Source organism: Danio aesculapii, chromosome 8 (genome assembly GCF_903798145.1).
Source record: "Danio aesculapii chromosome 8, fDanAes4.1, whole genome shotgun sequence".
NCBI classification, from domain to species: domain Eukaryota; kingdom Metazoa; phylum Chordata; class Actinopteri; order Cypriniformes; family Danionidae; genus Danio; species Danio aesculapii.
In genome coordinates this window covers 41,383,481-41,401,365 of record NC_079442.1, presented here as the reverse complement: position 1 = coordinate 41,401,365, position 17,885 = coordinate 41,383,481, and the positions used below count along the sequence as shown (strand labels likewise).

Here is a 17,885-nt window from a genome sequence, read left to right as displayed (position 1 = left end):
TTCCTCTCTGTTTGTTCGCAATTTCCCCCGTGCCTACAGTATGGTTCTTCATTTACTAGCTTAAATTAAATAACAGCGTATTAAATAGGCAAGAACATCACCAGCTCAACATACGCTTGTATAAAGCTTTTTACCAAGGAGTTTGGGAATCAATAGGGTAGTTTTTAACTTTTCAGGAGATGTGTGATCAGTGTGGAATTTCTAGGGCTTGTTAAAGGGAAAGTTCACTCCAAAATCATCTATGCTCCTTCATGTAGTTTTAAACCTTTATGAGTTTATTTCTTCTGTTGAACACAAAAGAAAATACTTTGAAAAACGCTTGCTGTTGGCGCCTATTGGCTTCCATAGTCATTTTCCTCTTCTATAGTCGATGGCTGTGTCCAAAATCGCCTACTACTCGAGTAGGTAATACATTTGAATTTATTAGACAAAGTATGTTCTATATTGTATGAATGAGAGTAGTCTAAAAGGAACTTGTACGTACTACATTCGCCATTTGATCACATGACCTACCAGTGTCAGTTGCACATTCACACCTATTCATGAATTCTCTCACGTGGCTTCATGGGATAGCGTAGTGTCCATCAGATGCCCACTTCAGAATCTTGCTGGATATAGTAGGTCATCCGGGAACTTAAGGAGGCTGTACGAGTTCTGATATTGCAGAATATTGTACTGCTATCAGCCAATCAGTTTCGAGAACCAGACAGAACTGTTGTATAAATATAAATATACTGAATGTGTGAAAGTATCCCCACAAAACAAATAATCTTTAATATGTCTGCAATACACGAAAAACTAACATTAATTTAGCCATTTTATGGAAAAGGGTATGAATATAATTTTCCATGAAAAAAATTGGGTATTATAATTAGATAAGGTTAATTCAAACACTGACAAAATTAGGAAAATGGGGGAGGAGGAGCTTAATACAGAGATATCAGATGAGTCATAGGAAGATTATCTTTCCAAAATTCATGACTGTTCCATCAACGCGAGACAAAGATTGATTCAATTTAAAGTTATCTACAGACTGGGGATGCACAGACACCATTTTTTAGGAACTGATACAATTTCAATAGCAAAATTATGAGTATCGACCGATCCAGATTTTTTTTTTTTTTAAAGCATAATACAGTTTCTGTAGTTCTGGTTATAAACTCAAATTTTATATCGTCTTTAGTACAAATAACAGACAGGCCTACTGTATATGACAGACGACACAATCTAACTAAAAGCATGATGCTTGCTGTAAAGTATTATTTGAGCACTCATTATGCCATTGATCTGTTGTGGTCCAGCTTATGTTTTCTTTTTTATTATTCAGATTTTTTTCTGAAATCTGTAATAGTGTACCATTACTGACTCTAATCGTTGGTAAAATAACCAACTTTTTAGCAAAGCCTGATATTTTCCTGCAGGTTTGACGCAGACTAAACTGTCTGAGGCCAGTTTTACTGAATAATCTCTTACCAAATCTCGCCGTGAGTGAGACGAAAACAGTTCAAAACAAGGTCCGCTTGCATGCTTCAGCGCCAAAATACAAACTGGTCTGTTAAATAAAATATTGATATAAATAAAATGACAGTGAAATATTCACCGTTTCAGAGTAGCCTATATTAAGCTAAATAATTTTCTGTTAATGACAATCCATATTGCGCCCATCAGTTTCATTTTAATTTAAATCAACTACTTTGACCACAATGAGCCAGGCTTTACAAACTATTCACAGCACTAAAAGTATTCCACTCGGAAGAATAAACTCAGTTGGAGGAATGTAAGAACAGAAATTTATTGTAAGAATAATTTTATGTAGCAGCACAGCAGCAGGAGCTTTTTAGCTTTGTCTAATTAAACATTTCAGGTAGGCCTACTTTGTGTGTGAAGAGCAGGTAATAACCCTCTCTACTCCAGTGTTGCGAATGTGATCTACTGGTCTAACAGACACAGCACAACATGATTTAGAAACCGCAATGAACTCCATGTTGCAGGTCAAAATGAACGCACTTAATGCAAAATTAAATGCATTTCTGATTATTCATATTAACAGGAATAAATAGTCTTGGAGAAAGTTTTTTCTTGTTGTCATGAACGCGACACAGAGTTTGAATAGTGAATGAATGGAGAATGATTAACAGGCGTGGCGGCAGGAAGCGCTGAACTAAACATGAATTTAACCCCTTTAATATTCATCTGTACTTCACATTAAACTATAGAATAGCTTCAGAACATTTGGGATAATGCAGGCCTCCATAACAACTTTCTAGTGCCTTATAATAGGCTACCTTCATGGCTTTGTTGGCTTATACACTACACAGAATATAGAGAACGCGCAAGATCGGATTTGGATTGGTACCAGCTGGTCGATATCCAGTCCAGCAAAAATATGTGGTATCGATCCAAGTATCGGGATCGGTGCATACCTACCACCGACTTCATTATTCAAAAGTTACATAAGATTTTCCCAAATGTATCCTTATTGTGCAATAAATGTAAAAACTTTGAAGGTACATTGATTCACTCATTCTGGTCATACAATAAAATTTGTTCATTTTGGCAGAACGTTTTTAATTTTATATCTGAAGTATACAGGATTGATCTGTCACCAGAGGGAAAATTTGGCATTTTTGGAGACACCTCAGAAATACAAGATAAATATAGATAACAGGCTGTTTCTTTGTGTATGATATTAGCAAAGAAAATAATTTTGGAAGCCAGATTACATGTCAGTATCTGAAACCTGGATTAGGAGCTTAAGTTATGTCTTGCCCATGGAAGAAATGCGATCTGAAACCCAATTATGTTTTATATCTGTAATGCTGACTAGTAACTCATTAAAGGTGGGATTGGTTTGGCATATGTCAAGTTGTGGAGCCTACACATTTCTCTCTAAATTATTATTTTTTTATTTTATTAATTTTTTTTTCTTATGCTTTCTGGATGATACTGTATTATGTTGTGTCTGACTGTCTGTGTATTGTAAAATGGCCTTTGTTTGTTTGTTTGTTCCGTTTAGGTTATTATTTATTTTCTTATGCTAAAAACAATAAAAAGATATTAAAAAAAAAGAAAAGAAAAGATAAATACTGGGAATTTACAACCAGTGTTAAGAGTTGATTGGAATACATGACATCTGTGTGCTTGCATGAACTGAATCTGAACAATTTGCATACAAACATAGTCAAAACTCGATGCAGCTCCTGTATTACTCGATACTGAAAGTGCCATCTGTCACCTGGAAATGACATAATTGAATGCTTAATGTTGACTAAACACTAATTGTAAAACTATTGAGTTGAAGTAACAACCAAAAATATAGAAAAATCCCTGCAAAGATATTAGACATTTAAAAAGTGTAATTTAAAATCATTTAAATTCACTTGTCAAATAGGATGGCAAGTACTGCATACTAAACTCGCATGAACTGAAACCACCTCTTACAGCCAAGCAATTATTTTATCACCTGGCATAGGTGGTTTATTGGCAATAGAACTGATGGGATGTAACCAAACAGGGTTAGCAATTACATCTCCATTGGCACCACAGAGGGGTGTCAGGCAAGTTACAAGACAAGACACGTTTTAATATTTCCATGCTTCATAATTCATAATCTCTGGAGTGAAACCTACCTAATCTCCATGCAAACTAACTCATCAGTGCTGGACTCACAAAAAAAAGGTTGTTGTTTTTTTCTCCTCCTGTGGCTCTGATTGTTTTCTCAAGCCAAGCAGAGCATGAGGCTCATAATGGATTTTAGGCACGGTGAGGCTTGGATTAACATATTGAACATTACTTGCACATCAACAACTGTACACTCATTAAATCACTCCGTGTTCAGTCTGTAAAATCAATACCTGGCTTGTATAGATTTTGTGGTCCAAAATATGGTCAAGAATGTGTAAAATCAGTCAAAAGCACTGCCTGGAGGATCCAAAATTGCAACTCAAATGGTGAAAGTTACACCAAACATATGTATACGAGCCATAAAAATCTTTATTTTGCAAACTCTTTTAGTTGAAGAGAATTAAGCAGGTTTCTTTTAAAATTGCCACATTTGTGATAAAGCAACGTGTTATTTTATGTGGTCTTTACACATGCATGATTTACTACACAGTGCCATAGTTTACAGCAAAGTACACTCTCAGAAATAAAGGCACAGGAGCTGTCACTGGGGCAGTACCTTTCCAAAATATACATATTTATACCCAAAGAGTCCACAGTGGTACCTCAAAGGTGTAAATTAGTGCCCGAATGTACATTTAAGAGTACCATTATGGACCCTTCACTTACAAATATGTACCTTTTGAAAAGGTACTGCCCCGGTGACAGCTCCTGTACCTTTATTTCTGAGAGTGTAGGGCTGCACAATATATGGTTTCAGCATTGATATCGCAACGTGCACATTCACAATAGTCACAGTATCTGTAATGTTGAGTCTGGATCATATCTGACCAGGAAAAGATTTTGGACAGAAAAATTCTTTACTTAGAGTTTTTGTCTTGTTTCTAGTTAAAATGTTACTAAATTCTTAAATCAAGCAGACAAGCAGAAATAATGAGTCAAAATTAAGAGATGTTGTCCTTAAAACAAGCTAAATCATCTGTCAGTGGGGTAAAGCATCCTTATTTCAAACCAAAAACACGTTTATTTTGCTTCCCTCGCTGGCTTGTATGAAAAATTTAAAAAATTAATTTTGACTCATTTCTGAAAACAAAACAATTTTTTTGCATGTCTACAAATTAAATACTCCTTGATTTAAGAGTCTTTAGACATTTGGACTACAAATAAGACAAAACTACAAGAATAGCATTTTTGTACAGTGAAAATGCGCTTGTATAGCATTTGGTTAACTTTCGTCAGTTAAACAAAGAGAAAACTTAGGTAATTGCATTTGGAAACGAGATGAGGTTCTCAAAGTGAAAGCCTACCTAGGGATCAAACAACAAAAAAAAGGTCAAGAATTTTGGTGTGATTCTGAAGTCAGATCTGATTTTCAGTAGTAGTGTCAAAGCAGTAACTAAATCAGTACCATCATCTCAAAAACATTGCAAGAATTAGATGCTTTGTTTTCATTGAGAAACTTGTTCATGCTTTTATGACCAGCAGGGTGGATTACTATAATGGACTCCTCACTGGCCTTCCCAAAAAGACAGTCAGAAAGTTGCAGCTCAGAACGCTGCTGTCAGGATTCTGTCCAGAACCAGAAAATCAGAGAATATCACACCTGTCCTCAGGTCTTTACACTGGCTCCCAGTTACATTCAGAATAGATTTTAAAGTATTATTACTTGTCTATAAATAACTAAATGACCTAGGACCTCAATACATTACAGATATACTCACTGAATACAAACCTAACAGATCACTCAGATCATTAGGATCAAGTAAATTAGAAATTCCAAGAGTTCAGTCAAAGCAGGGTGAATCGGCTTCTACAAACTGTTGATGAAAATTGCCTTCGATTAATCTCCCAACCCTAATGTGGATTAATAGACATAATATGACAGTTTCTTGCACAGACTAATTGTTTTGCCTCACAAGACCTCAATGTATCATTACGATTAATGTAACAAGTATTATTTAGCTTTGCCTGTGTGTTTTTTTTTAACTCTCAAAGTACACAATGCAGATAGTTGTTGACTTGCATTTTATGAAATAGCAAAAGGACCACTGTTTCATCAAAACAAATCTGGAATGACCAAATCAAAAAAAAAAAAAAAAAAAAAAAAAAAGGCGATGACCTCTTCTTAGTTTCTGCCAAACTGACATTTTATTTACTCACCAAAGCCAGTATTTACTCACATTTGGCTCTTGGCTGCCTTGAAACCACAGCGTTTAAAGGTCCTTGTTAAAGTCAATCCCTCTAGTCCTGCCCCGGGCCATCTCTCTGAACAGGTTTTCAATCGTCTCCTACCCACCTGCCCTGCTATACCACTGCACCAATGCAGAACCACACCAAGAAAGGTCAAGAAAACCAATGGAAGAGTATGTGGCCGTATCCCCTTGTCCCCCAGTGTACTGTATCACTGTCAATCAGCAAGGCACCAAGGGCCATTCTGCAAGTGACGACTTCATTTCAGGTTAAAATATTCAGTAGAAACTCACCATTCAGAGTGCAATTAACACCTAGATCGGGTGTAATATTGAGGAAGCTACAAGCAACTCAATTAAATATAGTCAAACTACTGTCGAGCTTGCCTTTAGGTAAACTGGTATTCTGCAGTCTCTGCTCACGGTACCACTGAACATTCCGAACCAATCAGCTGAACTGTAAATGTCAGGTCTGAAATATGTCATTTAATTGAATGTGATGGCATAACAACACTCATTGGCTGGTGGCACCACAAGAAAAAACCTGTCTTAGGTGTGGCATCAAAATGAAGGAATCATTAGAATATGTTCACATTGTTTGCGTGTTCTATTATATACTATTTTTTAACATGACTTACTGATTTCATACATTTTTGTCGGCGCCAATGGTGTAGTGGTTAGTGCATCAACACATGTACCTGGTGCTTAGGGCGAACGGAGTTCGATTCCTGCCACAAGGTCCTGTGCTGATCCTTCCCCTCTCTTTGCTCCCCACGCTTTCCTGATGATACTCTCTCTACTGTCCTATCCATTAATGGTGAAAATCCCCCCAAAATAACTATATACAGAAAAAAAGATAATTTTTTTTACATTAAAATCATTTCATAGATTTTTTTATAGTGCAGCCCGAAATAAAAAAGTCATAAAGATAACCATTTGTTTTACCCATTTATCACCAAGAAGATTAGTTTGGCATGATAAGCTATTTTTCTTGTGTGTTTTAAAAAGTATAAGTAAATGATTTATTTTTAACATTAATACAGTATATACACTCATCGGCCACTTTATTAGGTACACCTTACTAGTACCGTGCCTTCAGAACTGCCTTAATCTTTCATGGCATACATTCAACAAGGTACTGGAAATATTCTTCAGAGATTTGGTCCATATAGACATGATAGCATCACGCAGTTCCTGCAGATTTGTTGGCTGCACATCCATGATGCGAATCTCCGGTTCCACCACATCCCAAAGGTGCTCAATTGGATTGAGATCTGGTGACTGTAGAGGCCATTTGAGTACAGTGAACTCATTGTCATGTTCAAGAAAGCAGTCTCAGATGATTCGTGCTGTATGGCATGGTGTTTTATCCTGCTGGAAGTAGGCGTCAGAAGATGGGTGGTCATAAAGGGATGGACATGGTCAGTAACAAAAGTCAGTTAGACTGTGGCATAGACACAATGCTCAATTGGTAATAATGGGCCCAAAGTGTCCCAAGAAAACATTCTCCACACCATTGCACCACCACCACCACCATCCTAATTGTCCATCCGAACCATCTGAATGTTGCAGCAGAAATCAAGACTCATCAGACCAGGCAACATTTTTCCAATCTTCTATTGTCCAATTTTGGTGAGCCTGTGCCAATTATAGCCTCAGTTTCTGGTTCTTAGCTGACAGAAGTATCACCCGATGTAATACTAATAATAACAATATATATATATATATATATATATATATATATATATATATATATATATATATACATATATATATATATATATATATATATATATATATATATATATATATATATATATATATATATATATATATATATAAAAAGGAATGAATGAATGACGAACAAATCAATCAATCCAAATAAAAATGTCCCTGATTAAATACTGAAGTATTATTTAGTATAATAGTTTTATTAATATCTTTTGTTAATTTGAAGAAACTATAGAGAGCGGTTTGGTGGTATGAAAGATTCCACCATGAGATTCTACCACACAAATGTTGGTTTTCTTTTCTCTCTCATCCTTGTAATCTAAATGCAAAGTTAATGAATGCTCAGTGGACAGAGGTTCTGCAGCACAATTTAAGGATCCACTCTGTAGTGTGATTTGAATGTTAATGCATCAGATTATCGTCCAGATGATGAAACACTTTCAGTGGATTACATGCCGACTGTTTAAAAACTGATGCGGCCACAAGAAAGGGGATCTTTAAACACCCCTGAGGACGGCAGGAAGTCAGTGTCATGGGACCACAAAAAAAGGAGGCGCGTGTACTTTGTTCATCTTGATGTAACAGGGTAACATTGCTCTCTTAGTGTGATGGATGATACAAAGTGATCAAATAGCCCTTTCTTGTGACTGCATGTGAGGGTGAGATGAATACTGATAAACGAGTGCTGTCTTCCTCTCTTTCCTTTAATCAGGGATCAGCTATGACTAAAATTTTCATAACACTCTGCTCTCTAAGCTTTGCTGCAATGCAGTGGAGGAAAGACACACATCTTGACCAGCACTCCCTTCAATCTGAAATGGAACATCAAACAATCTGGAGGCACTATAATTGATTTGAGCATTCATAAGACCAGATAATGAAGGATAAGTAATCAAATATTACATGCTGGAATTATATTAGTCAGTTGCATTTTGTAACAATATAACAAGTTACTGAACGTTTGATTTGAATAGTTTTTACCAACTTTGGAAGTGAAATAATAATAAGTAAAAAAAGATAAATAGATACAGTTGAAGTCAGAATTATTAGCCACCCTTTGTTTTTCTTCTTTTTTTAAACATTTCCCAAATTATGTTTAACAGAGCAAGGACATTTTGACAATATGTCAGATTATATTTTTTCTTCAGGAGAATGTCTTTTTTGTTTTATTTGGGCAAGAATAAAAGCAGTTTGCAAATTTTTAAAATCCATTTAAAGGTCAAAATTATTAGCCCCTTTATGCTTTTTTTTTTTTTTTTTTTTTTGATAGACCACACTGTTTTAATTTACTATGATCTTTTATGTGAAGCTGCTTTGACACAATCTACATTGTAAAAGCTCTATACAAATAAAGGTGAATTGAATTGAATTTTTCCCTCTCCGCTGTCGCCACTGGCTTGCATGGTTCAGGATCTGTAGAGCTGCGCATCGTTGGATTTGCTCTTCAATATTTGGACTCTCAGTAGTGATTATTAAACCACACTGAACTGAGCTAAACTGAACTGAACTTAAACACTACAAACTGAACTACACTGTTCCTATTTACTGTGACCTTTTATGTGAAGCTGCTTTGAAACAATCTACATTGTATAAGCGCTATACAAATAAAGGTGAATTGAATAGAATTGAATAGAACAAGCGGTCATTATACAATAACTTGCCTAATTACCATAACCTGCCTAGTTAACCTTATTAACCTAGTTAAGTCTGTAAATGTCACTTTAAGCTATATAGAAGAGTCTTAAAAAATATCTAGTCAAATATTATTTACTGTCGTCATGGCAAAGATAAAATAAATCAGTTATTAGAAATGAGTTATTAAAACTATTACATTTAGAAATGTGTTGAAAAATATCTTCTTTCCGTTAAACAGATAGTGGGGGGAAAAAAAAAACAATAATAATTCAGCGGGGCTAATAATTCTGACTTATTCAATTCTGACTCTGATTCTGAACTGGAAGTGAACAAAGCACTAACTTTAGCATAAAAAATACATTTAATTGAAATGCCAGACCAGTTAAAATGGAATTTGAAAGAAAGAATGAAAGACAGAGAGAGAGAGAGAGAGAGAGAGAGAGAGAGAGAGAGAGAGAGAGAGAGAGAGAGAGAGAGAGAGAGAGAGAGAGAGAGAGAGAGAGAGAGAGAGAGAGAGAGAGAGAGAGAGAGAGAGAGAGAACTAAAAGAAAGAAAGAAAGAAAGAAAGAAAGAAAGAAAGAAATAAAGAAATAAAGAGACAAAAAGAAATAAGGGAAAGAAAGAAAAAGAAAGAAAAAGGAATTAAAGAGAGATAAGAGAAAGAATAAAAAAAGAAGGAAAGTTAGAGAAAGAAAAAGAAACAGAGAAAGAAAGAAACAGAGAAACAGAGAAATAAAAGAAAGAAACAGAGAAAGAAAGAAAGAAAGAACAAAAAAGAAAAAAAGAGAAGAAGAAAAGGGTAAAAAAAAGAGATAAGAGAAAGAAAAAAGAAACAAAGAAAGAAAGAAAGAAAGAAAGAGAAAAATAATTAAAGAGAGATAATAGAGAAAGAAGGAAGAAGGGAAAGAAAGAAGGAAAGAAAAAGAAAGAAAGAGAGAGAGAGAGAGAGAGAGAGGGGAAAGAAAGAAAGAAAGAAAGAAAGAAAGTCTTCAAGTCTGCTCCACAATAGTTAATATGATGAAATATATAGAAAGAAAGCTCTTGCAAACATTCTGACTTGACAATACATAATTTGCGGCATTGTTTCTCAACCACGTTCCTGGAGGACCACCAGACTGCATTTTTGGCTGTCTCCTTTGTCTGTCACACCCATTACAGGTCTTTCAGTCTCTGCTAATGAGCTGATGATCTGAATCAGGTGTGTTTGGTTAAGGAGACCTTGAAAATGTGCAGAGCTGGTGGTCCTCCAGGAACGTGGTTAGGAAACACTACACTCATTTACGATATGTCTAATGAGGTACGCATACTCTACATTTCATTTGCACAATATATATAACAAAAACAATGCAACGTCTACATTTTATTTTAAATCAGCTTAACTAAAACATATTTGCAAATAAAAGCTCACTTCAGCAAACAAGCCAAAGTCAATAGTGTAAAAGAAATTACCCAGAGATGTAGAAAAGCTCTTTAGGGACTAACCTCGGGAAACCCATCTCCTCAAACCGACTGTTTTTTAAACACTTTTACAACATAAGCTTTATTAATGTTAAACTGAAAAGATCTAGATGCTCATAACTGATCTGCTGCATAATTAAAAATATAGAATCTATACAATATGCAAATATGAGAGAGTCAGTTTGCAGCTGCTGTTAATTATAGTAACATGTGAAGTAAATCTGCAGGTCTCATGAGGGTGGCATGGAGAATTAGTCTCGGTTCAGTAACTGAGGCTTTGCATGTCTGGCCGATGTGAGCAGGAGGCACTAAAATGACAACAGCTCTCTACATTGATCCTTAGCGGGCGGCGATCTCATATTCAGGGGATTCAGAAGCAACAGAAAACCAAAGTGAGGACATTTCTGACGTCGTAAAGGTCACCTTGAGTTGACCTGACTGACTTTCAATGCATATACACAGTTGAAGTCAAAAAGCAGTTAAAGTTCGCACAGCTCATAATTACAACATCACTCTGACCAGACATAATTATCATTTCTGAGGCAACAAGACAGTTGATTATGCTTGAACTCACAGTACCCTGGGAAGAGCGGATGGAAGAGGCAAATGAAAGGAAATGCTCAAAGTACCAGGAGCTAGTAGAGAAGTGCCAGGAAGGGGGTTGGAAGACCCATTGTAAGCGAATAGAGGTGGGCTGTAGAGAGTTTGCAGGGCGTTCACTCTGTAAAGTCTTCAACCAACCAGGCCTAGCAGTAGCAGCTAAGAAGAGGGCCAATAAGTCTGTTTGTGAGGCTGCAGAGAAAGCCAAAAGTTGGCAATGGATAAAGAGGGCTGATCTGTGGGTGATAGCTACTGGGACGCAGACTGGGGTCTGATCAACCTCAGCTGGGTGAGGGTGTCTGATGGTGAAATACCCGTAACACACTATGACCCCATGATACATCACTGACAATGCGTCCCAGTGCATTTCAGCATATGCAATGCCATAATCTCTGGTTGGTACCATCTTGCCCCGAAAAGGAGGATTGATTTTGTGAAAGCTAGGGAGGAACCCTGCCAACTGCAAAGGTCAAGATCGGGCCTCCTCCACTCAGTCCCTGACTGGCAGTTGCAAGTCAACCTGGGGAAGCAGTTAAAGTTGCCACAGCTCATAGTTACAACATCATTCTGACCAGACATAACTATAATTTCTGAGGCAACAAGACAGGTGATTATGCTTGAACTCACAGTGGCCTGGGAAGAGTGGATTAAAGAGGCAAATGAAAGGAAATGCTCAAAGTACCAGGAGTTAGTAGAGAAGTGCCAGGAAGGGGGCTGGACGACCCACTGTGAGCCAATAGAGGTGGGCTGTAGAGGGTTTACAGGGCATTCACTCTGTAAAGACTTCAACCAACTAGGCCTCGCAGTAGCAGATAAAAAGCGGGCCGTTGAGGGTGCACTCACACTATGCTATCTGAACCGTGCCCAGGTGCATGTCCCGGGTCATTTGAGAAGTGTGAGTGCTCTGAATCGGGCCCAGGCACAGTTCAGTTGGCCAGCCCTGGCACGGTTGGAAGAGGTCTGCCAGGGCACGGTTCACTTGGGCTTTGGCGTGGTTTCTTGTAGTGTGAGTGCAAAGTGTGCCTGAGCCGGAAACTGAAGATGCAACATCACTTTCAGAGGACTGTTTCAGGTGCATTTACTAATTGATTTCAATGAACGCAAACTGTCGTTGTTTATTAAAGACGCAAACCCCTCGCTCCAAGTCAGCTGCACCTTCAAGAAACCTGCAGCATGAGGACTATTATGATCATTTACGAGCGTTAAAAGTGGTGGATCTGTTCGGCAAAATGTTTGACCGTGTCACTGCATCCCAAACGACTAAAAATAATACAAAAATATATAACTAAAGCAATTTCCACTGTGCTGAGCGAGAGTGCTTCTCTTCCTGTTAAACTGAACAGTCGCATCATTGATGACGTAAGCGTGCTCAGATCTGGTAGGTCGAGGGGGAGAAGGGATTGGGGACAATCGCGCTTTGGCACAGTTCAATGTAACTGTACCTAATGTGAGTGCGTCCTAAGTCTGTTTGTGAGGCTGCAGAGAAAGCCACAAGATGGCTATGGATAAAGAGGGCTGATCCATGGGTGATGGCTACTGGGGTCTGATCAGCCTTAGCTAGGTCACCTGCGTGACGGTGTCTGATCTTGAAAGACCCGAAACACCCCATGACCCCAGGATACATCACTGACTATGTGTCCCAGTGCATCTAGAGGATGTATCTTGGACACTAGTGATGAGTCCTGTGGCTTCAGATATTCTGATTATTTTGTAAAACACTGTTCCACCAGTCTGGTATAGCAAAGACTAAATTATTATTTCAGGAAAAAAAAGTGCATAAATTGTTCTCTAATTATGATCTCCACTGATCTATGGGAAGAGAAATATATAATTATTTGATTTGTACAGGCAAGGCGGAGTCTCCATACTAGCTCATATTGATGTGAATCCTATGGCTATGTTACATATTTGTGTTATTTGTGCTGTTTGTGTTTTTCTCTCTCTCTCGCTCTGTTCTCCCATATCTGCTTTCATTATTCACAGGTTCCGTACATTGGTCTATTCAGCTGTCAGTCATTTCCTTCCCAGTTACGTCATTCTTACATCACATCCAATAAGCAAAGACCACCCATCATAAAAGCGCGCGCCAGACCACTCGCCAGCCCCCTTTTTTTCCCTTCCTTCTTGTTTTCTTTTTCCCGCTTGGTTGTGTTTTTTGCGTTGCGTTTAGAAAAACCCCGTCTGTGTATTTTGTTGTTGCCCGTTTCTGTGTGCACGTTTTCCATCCGTTATTCATATATCATTCCATTTCTCCGTTTACATTGTTTACGAGGTTTGGACGAAGCGGACAGGTAAGAAGGTCACATTGACATACATTTTGCAACACTTAGGACTACTCTTCTGTATAGTACATTAGGTTAGGGGAGAGCGCCACCCCTTGCACTTTTTGGATAGAAAGATAGAGCAGACAGTCAGGACTTGGAAGACTCTTCGCGTGTTAATTATTTTGTTTTCACATAGTTAGTTAGCTAGATGCTTCATGGAAGTTAGATTTAGTTTGGGTTTTGTTCTTTTAGTTTCTTTAGCGCCGCCCACGTCCCTTCTGCCAGCTCTCCTGTTTTTCCCCGTCTTTGTATTTGTCTCAGTGTTGTAAATAGTATATTTTTGCCTTACTTTATTTTGGATTAATTCGTTGTTTTTGTTCACTTTTGGGAATTATAAATAGTCACAATTTTTGGTATTACTTTCTTTTGTACTTATTCACTGATTGTATAAATACATTTTAATTCCACAAAGGTCAAACCCCACCATCCCCTAGACTAACATCAGGGCTTTGTAACAGTGTTTCTAATCATATGGCTCCCAAAATGGACTTATTACATCGAGTATTACAACGTATTAATCAAATAACATTCTGTAGCTGCCGTCGTCTTAGCTGGTGGGAAAGTGTTCAAGCGCAGACCTGATCCCTTTGAGCCAGATTAGATGAGTAAATGCTGTGTAATTCTGTTTACAGGATTAATATTGCGATGAATGCATGGGATGGGACCAGATATCATTCAGGCTCTCCTCTGGGCCTCAATTATGAGGCTAGTTTAATATTCTGTGATTTTAAAACGAATCGTTTTATGGGCACTCCTGCTGGTTCAGTATGAATGATTACAACAAACTGAATGAATAAATGGATCAATACAGCGTCTGGTATGGGATTTGATTATTACGAAGGCCTCTTTTGCTTTTTATGATTATAAAATGTTTAAATCAGCGTGACTGGGCATCCCTTGGTTTGTGCACTAAAACTAGGCCAGTTACAAGTGTAATTATTCATAACATTATCATTATTTAAACAGTAAATATCTACTCAAATGCATTTAGAAGCAACTGGTTTTGGGACAGGACTACTTTCTCCTGTCAGCCCACTCAAGCGCTGATGTCGGAGGTGATTGCTATCAGAACGTAGGGAAATAAAAAAGTAACATAAAAGCAAACGCGCATGAAGGTTGTAATGCATAATTCATGCACCACTCCTTTTAGAAACGGCAAATTCATCAGGACAATGACGTTTGACAGAGGAGCCGCTGTCTCTGTTCACCTTGCTCCGTTCAACATCCTCTCCCATCCGAAAAAACAGCACAGTGCGATTAAAGATACACAGTGCAGCGCAGACTGATGTTCAGGCCACTTTGAGTAAAAGCAGATTTATCATGAGCACCTCAACTTTACTGTACTGGTAAAGACTGGTCATGTGCATCAGAATGCCACTGACTGCACTCAAATTAGCCTGTCGAGTGTCTGCTTGTGGCCTAGGCAGTGTTTGCGCCAAAAAAAAAAAACACCAGCAGTTGCGACATTTGTGGGAGGTTTTACTTGCAATGACACTTTAGAAAAAAAATTTAAATTGCAGGATAAGTGGTATATACAGTTGAAGTCAGAATTATTAGCCCCTCTGTTTATTTTTTCCCCCAATTTCTGTTTAACGGAGAGAAGATATTTTTTAGCACATTTATAAATATAATATTTTGAATAACTGATTTATTTTATCTTTGCCATGATGACAGTAAATAATATTTTACATTGACAATATTTTTTAGTGACATTTAAAGGCTTAACTAGGTTCATTAGGTTAACTAGGCAGGTTAGGGTAACTAGGCAAGTTATTGTATAATGATGGTTTGTACTGTAGACAATCTAAAAAAATATATAGCTTAAAGGGGCTAATAATTTTGACCTTAAAGTAGATTTAACATTTTTTTAAAACTGCTTTTATTCTAGCCGAAATAAAACAAACAAGACAAAAGGGTCACGAAACACCAAAACGCATTTTTCGAGCTGTTGACAGTCATATAAGTGCACCATGCTGCTAAAAACACTATTATGACACATATATTTCATAAAAAAAGTGAAAATTGGTTGTTTTTGCGCTCGAGCAAATTCGTTCTTCCGGTTTGAAACAAATTTTTGAAGATGTGTCACTGCAATTAGATACTTGTGTGTAATCCAGCGGTGAGAGTGGACGTCTCTGAGTGTGCAGCATTAATTCATGAGAAATACTTGGTTCAAACCAATCAGAGCACTCTATTGAGTATGCCGTGCAACATCATTAATATGCTCGATAGCTTTGAAGACTTTTTTTTTTACCCGTTACAGTGTTCAGACGGCAGAGAGACGCCACGTTGTGTTGCCAAAACAAGTGGAAAAAGAAGAGGAATTGTTTGGAGACTCAGGTCATCAGTGTTGCGTTTTTAAATGTGCTGCAACGTAGGTTTTGTTTTCATTTACCCTGGTATTAGAGGGCAGCTGGACTCACGTGTGGATTACAGTGTATGAGACAGAAATACGTTTGTAACAATAATTTTTTACATGAGATTTGGTAAGCAAGCGATCAGTGATCTTTGTTTATCCAGATGGCAAAGTTAGTTAGTATCGTCAGCAGTACTCTTTCAGTTTTTAAAGACATACTTTAGTCAAAATGATTTAGTTAGTAAAGTTTACAGTGCGTTAATATCACTACAATATAATGGACTAAAAGATCTGCTGTAAATGCTGCTCTCCGAGTGTAAACATGTAAACACCTTAAACTACTACCGTCGTGTAGAATTTTCGCCGCATTTTGGGACAGGATAGTCTATATGCCCATGGCTTTCTGACGCTAACCGAGTGCATCTAAGTCAGCGAGAAATGCGAAGGCTTTTTTCTCTTGTACGACGTGCTATATCAAACATTCCATTAAAATTGCACTCTTCCAGCAGTTCCTCGTGCAATATCTCGTTTGTCATGGTGGCAAGCCTAAAAAGTATCTGAACTAAGTCGACAAATTAATGATTTGGCAAATAATTTGATTACATATGTCCATGTAAACACAGTCACTGTCTTTCTCCTCTGCGTCTGTGTGTTTGTTTTGCCCTTTTTTTTTTTATTTCCTGAAGTTAAAGTAGGATACAAATCCCTCTCATTTTGAGGCCCACCGCAACGTGACATAGGAGTGCGATTTTCCTACCCACCGAATTCTCTGACAGCCACGTATTTACATGTCTTCCTAGTAACACATATAATCATATCAACAAGACAGGACATGCACAAAGCAACTGAGATTAAAAGATCTGTTCAGCTCGCTGTGATCATCAATCACCACAGCCGCATGTCAGTACAATTGTAAAAGAAGACGCTTCAATCCCAGTTTGTGGACGTTAAATCAGGTTTATTGTGTACATTAACATAACGGATATCCATACAGCAGTGGATATTAACGTGTATCCTGTCACATTTGCCATGCAAAAACAGTGCAAAGTTAAACATGCAGGCTGTGTGTGTGTGTGTGTGTGTGTGTGTGTGTGGCTGTGTGCGTGAACTTTGTAACGGCATTGTGTGACTCATCGTTGCAGAAAGGTTTGAGTCAACAATAAGTACATTAAATTATCATTGGGAAAGTTCTTACTGTGGTATTTCTCACAAACGTTACGCGTCATCTGCTTCCTTCATGTCTGTCACTGTGCCATTTTTCTGATGCAGCAGGAAATGAAGACACACTCTGACAGGCACCTAGGAACGGTGGGCGGGGAGAACTAGCTCATTTGTTTTAAAAGGCACAGGCAACAAAACCAGCTACAATGTCCTCGGAGCTGAAAATTCTTGAAATCTTGAAAAAGGGGTAAAAAAAAGTGCCCTTTAAGCGAGTTTTTTTCCTTAAAACAAGCAAAAAAAATTGAATAAATAAATAATAATAATAATAATAATAATCTGCCAATCGTGCAAGTAAAATAATCTTGTTTATAAAGTTTGTTTTGCTTCATTGGCATATTATATGTCATACGTATATGTCACACACTGACATTTTTCATTCCGTCTCCTCGTCCTTCATTCTCCGAAAAAGCACACTGCAGTACGAGTACCCAGACAGGCATCGGAGCAAAGGAGAGCACTACAACTTGAAATAAATGAACGATCACTTTGAAAGACCTTGGAAAGAAAATAAAACGCCACGACAAGATCAGATTAAAAAGAGCACATTTGCAAGGAGAAACAGGAGTGCCATCCCATCAGTGGGCTTTTCAGAGGGACTCGGACCACCTGGGCTCCGCTCTCGTCTCTTCAAGCCGTCCTCTATACTTATTTTCTGTTCATTCTCCAGTCGTCTTTCATCTTCCCTCCAGAGTCTGTGCTCCTTTCTCCTCTCCGTTCGCTGAATCTCACTCACACTACTTTATTATTAAA

General features: G+C 37.7%; 1 protein-coding gene across 1 annotated transcript in view; it reads right to left on the bottom strand.

Annotated features, from left to right (window-relative positions):
- The window catches only part of med27 (mediator complex subunit 27), a 124,706-nt gene that overhangs the window by 63,166 nt on the left and 43,655 nt on the right, over window positions 1-17,885 (bottom strand). The gene's annotated exons all lie outside the window — the stretch shown is intronic.